The 6414-nt window shown below is 35.6% G+C and overlaps 1 long non-coding RNA gene across 1 annotated transcript; it reads right to left on the reverse strand.

Moving 5' to 3' along the window:
- Positions 1–447: 447 nt before the first annotated feature.
- LOC115900687 lies at positions 448–2585 on the reverse strand. Its single transcript, XR_004060350.1, has 2 exons — positions 2535–2585; positions 448–846 (listed from the first exon to the last, which is right to left on the reverse strand). It is a non-coding gene; the product is annotated as an uncharacterized LOC115900687 (long non-coding RNA).
- Between the last annotated feature and the right edge of the window lie 3829 nt (positions 2586–6414).

Below are 6414 nucleotides of genomic sequence, written 5' to 3' on the forward strand. Positions count from 1 at the left end.
ATAGTGATTTTCAAGAGTGCTGTTGTGAGTAAACAAAAGAAAGGAACTAGGTCCTATATAAAAGGTCAATTTTGATTAGAGAACATATTACTCTCTACATAGTGACCAGGATCTCATAAACACCTAAGAACTTAAAAGACAAACACATTGAGTGGGCTTAGGAAATTTACATACAATTGCTTAAAAGCCTGAATCTTATATACAGTGGGAAATCCAAAGCTTGCTCAATGTCTTTTTTGTTGTTGTTGTTTATTTGTTTGCTTTTCATTTTTAAGTTGAGTAACATAAAGGAATGGAGGGAAGGGAGTAGGACAAAGAGGAAAAAAAAACAGTGGATGAGAGTGAAGGTATTTGCGAGCAGAGCAACTGAAAAGCGAGGGAGAAACACAGGTATGAATGATTTGAGATGGTCCAAGGAAATATGAGAAACATTGCAGGTATAATGAATTAACCTCTTCAAAGTCTTTATTAAGAGAACAGAAATAAGTGTGCAGGTTTAATTTCATTTTGCAAGCAGCAAAACCCTTCTAAGGTTTCTTCTGTTTTGAAGGAGCTGGGAATTTAGAAACCACATTCTCTAGATTCTCTTGACTCTATGGAATAGAATACAATTTATGTTCTAACAACAAGGTGCACTGGAGCATGATTTTGAAGGTGGAAGGGAGACAAGAATACATTATTTTTTTCCTTTGGCAGTGCTAGGCAAATGCCATGTGCTTCAGCAGATGTGAAATTTCTGTAGAGGTTTTGCTGTGATCACCAAGAATAGTTTTCTGGAGTTCCTTGTGCTGGTAGGCAGACCCTGGTTACCACCTGGTTTTCCACACTATTCCTGTAGTGGTGAACCTAAAAGCTAGCAGAAGTTACCCCTGACTTTTGCATCTTTAGTACTTTCAAAGATTTTGTAAGCAATTAATCCCCTATGTGAAATCTCTCTTTGTTAAAAAATACTTAGAGTGATTTCTGTGTCCTGACTGAAACTTGGATTTGGGATTGATGATGATAAACTTTATCTTGAGCCCTGTATGCCTAAAAAATAACCATAGTTATGAAAACTTTCACTCTTTTGCCTCAACCACTCTTGCCCTTGCATGTTCCAAGATAAGACCTCACTCTATCCTTCCTCATGGCTCCCATAAGACTGTGATGGCTCCTTTGTTTACCGTCCTCTCCATACTTTACCATTGCCATATATGCTCCTTCTTAGACACATAAAGAAGTTTCCTAACACCTTAAACATCATAGTGAGCTAAAATAATATCATCATTAAGAATTTTTAATTTATCATAATTAAGAATCCTCTAGGATAGAATTCCTACTCTAATCTTCTATAGAAAACACTTGTTATGCTAAAATTGCTTCTTGGCCATCACATGGTTAAATTAGTTACTCCAAGACTAAGTGGGCAGACCATATTATTTTTTAAACTTTTACTGCTTGCAATTGTGTCCTACGGCAAGTAACTTCTCTCTAAAATTTTGATCTTCTATAAAAGAAAAATAATTAATTAAAATTTTGGGCAACATATGACAAATGTAACATTCTAAAAAGTATAATAATGTATTTGTATATTAATATAAATTTTCTCTATGAACATGCTCATCTAATAAATATTCAGATTTCTACCATAGAAAAAGTTACCTTTAAAATCATAGCCTAAAACCTACACTTTTTATCAGTTGCATTCATCATCTTGTGTTCCTTTTATAGATAATTCTCAAAATAAACAACAAAAGTCCACAGGAATTTGAGAGTAGTATAATATCAATGACATTCTACACTTAAAATAAATTGTATTCCTTTACTTATTTTCTAAAGGAATTTATTGTATATACCCCTATATTTTTATTGAATACATCTTTCTTCATATGCAATTTGTAACAGCTAATTTTTCCCATCAATAATTCTAACTTCCTTTCGCACTTGCATAGATTATGGCTGATGTTCTAAACAGTTGGTGACAGGAAATGTGAAGCAAAGAACAGTGAGAAATTAAAAATCATAAGCATATCGTGTTATTAAACATCTCCAGGATTCCTGGCTAGTAAAGAAAATAAATGTATTATCAGTTAAAATAAGTAGGCTTACACTATTTTAACAAATAACTTTGATTCTCAGTGATTTACAATCCATGGTTTTATTTCTTGTTCATGCTAAATGTCCATTTTAGGTTAGCAAAAACTCTCTTCATCATAGTGTGTATGGGACCCAGAATGTGGGGTGGCATCATCTCAAATGCAGTAAGTTACCATGCCCAAGTACAAGAAGATCTCTTAAAATCTCATTAGGCCATTAAATTCTATGGCTTTGAATTGGCAGATGTCACTCTCACTCACACTCATCAAACAAGTCACATAACTCCACACAATCCCAAATTGTGTCTGTGCCTGGAAGATAGATGGAATAAAGCCAGAAATATTTGGCACACAGTACCATTAAGGAATACTACAGAAACTGAGGGAGGTGATTAATTCTACAAGGCTTTTTATGCATGGTATTATTTGGATTACACAATTCTTTTAGGTTATAATCACATGTGGTTTTGTGTTACATCTCACGTGAAGCAATTTAGAGAACTCAGCATCTTTTGTTTGGAAGATGATTAATATCCATAGGTAGTCTTTAATGGGATTGCTCTTATATCCATTCCATTCTATATTCTCCTCACTGTAAGATCAGTCAGGTATTTATAGCATGCCTGGTATATATAAAGTAATCAGACAATATAAAGATGAATCAGTCATACATTACACTCAAGGAACTTATATTGTGCTAAAAGAGATAAGACATACATAATTATTACAGAAGTTATAAAATAATAAGTGTGAGAGTTTGCAGTAGGAAAATGTCACTTTGGGCTTGGCAGGGAAATGGTAGCAGAAAGCATTATATTTTTGTTGGATGAGTAGCATGTCAATATTTGTAGAAGGAGGAAGTGAGCATCAGAAGGAAAGGAAACATAAACAAAGCTATGCTGACAGAACAGGGTGATCTAGTAGATCAGCAAATAATATGTGAAGGGAAGAAAAAAAGAATATTGAAAGTGTAGTGAACATATGGCAATAAAACAGATAAACTTGGTTGCAAACATCCACTAAGAATTTCATCTGCTATTGTATACATATCATAAAAGTTTGGAACATGGTATAAGGAATCTAGGTAGACCAAAAGATGAAATAATACTTCTGCTTTCTGACACTGAATTGAGGAAATGTGAATTCTTCGCATGAACGAATTTTGCAACCAGTATTTTCAGAATAAAAATTCAAAATAATGACAGCAAAGGTTAACTTTACACTCTAAACAAATAGAACTATCCAATGTTAGACACAATTGATTACTAGGTGGGACTGGGTCTGTAGGGAACATAGTAATAAAGTTTCATTCATACCTTTATTATTTTAGCACTTAAATTCTATTTAACAGCACTGATTTAGATGTTAATGAAGGCTGTGGAGAAAGGAAACTTTGAGTTTACTTGGGAAGACTTTATTTGAAAAATAATGACAGTCAAGCATAATAACTGTTACAAAGGGGAAATGCTATAGAAACACATAACTGGAATACTTAACCTAATTGAGGAGTCAGGGAGGCTCTTCTAGAGAGAAATAAGATTATGTTTATATCCAAATTTAATGATTGTAGACTCTATTGTTTATAGTAAGGAAAGGCAGGAGAGGTGTAGGCAGGCAGACTGGAATCCTAGAAAGCAACGTTTAGTTTACAAAGTGTATCAGTGAGGGTTCTTGATTACACACAATAGAAATCAAGTGTAGTTGATTAAAACATAAAATGAATTTATTGGAAAGTTTTCAGGTAGGTCACAAAATCACCGGGAAAGTTAAAAAACAGATGAATAAAATGAGTAGAAGCAAGAGAGGTTTTGTAGCCAAAACCATAGCCAAAATCATGCTTTAGAACTAGTTTGATGACAGCAGCCCCTCCCCATGAACTCAAGTCTCAGTAGCACCCCCTACTGGTACTGGTATTTTGCCAGTAAAATGCAGGTATTGGACCCTGGAGACTGCTGTCTTGGGAGCAGAATACTGCTGCCACCATCACTAGTGACTCCAGAATGGATTCCTCACTCTTCCTAATTCTCTATGTCACCATTTCCCCATTTGAAGTACAGATGGGTCCAACTTACTGTGTCTCCTACAATACTACCTCCTAGGGCCTTTATGTAATCCCCTCTCCTTGGGTGTGAGCAGAGCCTGAGACTTGCTTGTAAGTAATAGAAAACAGTGATTGGAAGGTATGTGATTATGTTACATAAGATTGTAATACACCTTTTCCAAAGAGACACTTTTCCTTACTGACTTTGAGCAAACAGGCAGCCATGCTGAAAAGGACCACCTGGCAAGAAACTGAGGGTAGCACCAGATGACAGCCAGCAAAAACTGAAGCCCCCAGCCCAGAATCCTTAGGGAATTGAATGCTGACAATAACCACATAAACATGGAAACAGAACCTACCTCAGTTGAGGCTCAGATGAGATTGCAACACTGGATGACAATTTGAGGTGTTATGAGACCCCAAGACAGAGCATCCACCTGGTTAAGTGCTGCTTAGACTGCTGACCCTCAGAAATTATGAAATTAAAAGTGTGTGTTTTTTAAGCCACCAAAAGTGTAGCTACTGGTATTTAGCAGTAGATAACTAAATCTGTGATGAACTTAGACCTTGGGCCTGAGCCCTATCTGTGAGGAATGTTGGAAAAATGAGTATCTGAAATTTGTAGCTTTCAAAGCATAAGAAGTCTCAGAGGATGGGACCTACTTATATTTACTTCCTAGAGCTGCTGCAACAATCGACCACAAACTTGATGACTTAAAACAACAGAAATTTATTCTTTTATAGTTCTGAAGGTCAGAAGTCCAAAATCAAGATGTTAGCAGTGTGACACTCTTTCCAAAAGTTCTAGTAAGTGGTTTTATGCCTCTTTCTGCTTCCAGTGGCTCCTGGCATTTGTTGGCTTGTGGCTGGCATAATTTCAGTCTCTGAAACTGTCTTCACATCACCTCCATTGTTGTCTCTGTGTAACTTTTTCTGTCATTTCTGTGGCTTCTCTCATTGAATTTAGGGCCCACCCTTAATTCAGGATGATATAATCTTAATCCTTACCTTAATTACCTTTATGTTAAGTTTCCCTAAACACGAATGTGCTTTTTTCTTTTTTTATCCCCTTCTTAGTGTCAGTGAAGTGCTCCTTGACTGTGAAGATGTACACCAAAGGTATTGCCATTGTGATTAGCTTATTCTATCTTATTTTTTATTTTTTGTTTTTATTTTTTATTTATTTTTATTTTCTTTTTGGGATGGAGTTTTGCTCTTGTTGCCCAGGCTGGAGTTTAATGGCACAATCTCAGCTCACCGCAACCTCTGCTTCCTGGCTTCAAATGATTCTCATGCATTAGCCTCCCGAGTAGCTAGGATTACAGGCATGCACCACCACTCCTGGCTAATTTTTTTATTTGTACTAGAGACGGAGTTTCACCACATTAGTCAGACTGGTCTCAAACTCCTGACCTCTAGTGATCCACCCATCTCAGCCTCCCAAACTGTTGGGATTACTGGAGTGAGCCACTGTGCCCAGCTCTATTTTAATTTACCTGGCAAAATTTGACATGAAAAGCCACTATCTTCAGTGTGGTTTGGAATATTTGTTTATCATTTAATAAAAAATATTTTTGGGAAATTTAGGAAAAGTTTTACTTTAACTGGAGGAAAATTTTTTAAATCTAAAATCACATCCATTATTTCTCTGTTTCAAAGTTCCCACCCTTCCTGTCTCCTACGTTGATATGTGAAGAAAGTGTCCACATTACAATCCACTGAAATAATAAAGGAAGTAAACAATACATTCACATCATTGATAGGAAGACCCTGGAAAATACTCTGAATGGAAAATTTTTCTTTGAATATGAAACTGTTTAAATGCTGACCATATTTCTACTTGTCCTTTATTCAACTTCGAAAGCAAAAAGTTTTACTGGAGCTTTTTGAAGTCCATGATTCTTTCATTTGTGATATTGTGGCCAATGAGGTCATGTTTATTGTTTTAAAGATTCAACCTAGATTCTGGGAGTGAGCCACAGTAAAAAACTCTCTGTAAAATTTCTTCTGACTGTCTGCATGTTCAGCAGGAGTTCTGGGTAGGAATCATTTATAAAGGAAAAAAAATATTTTGATGTAATTAAATACAAGACCTTGTAGCCAAGTTTCGTGATTCAAAACAAAATCAGTTTCAAAAATTCTAAATAGTTTTGTAAGAATCTGTACACAAATTCAATTGTCATAGATTAATCTTACAAGAAGATGCTGAAGATTGATATGATCAGACCCCAAGCTGCCAGCTTCAACCTACATACTCTTCAACCACTTTTGATCTGACTTTGTTTGCTACACCCCCTC

This window comes from Rhinopithecus roxellana, chromosome 12 (genome assembly GCF_007565055.1).
Source record: "Rhinopithecus roxellana isolate Shanxi Qingling chromosome 12, ASM756505v1, whole genome shotgun sequence".
NCBI classification, from domain to species: Eukaryota; Metazoa; Chordata; class Mammalia; order Primates; family Cercopithecidae; genus Rhinopithecus; species Rhinopithecus roxellana.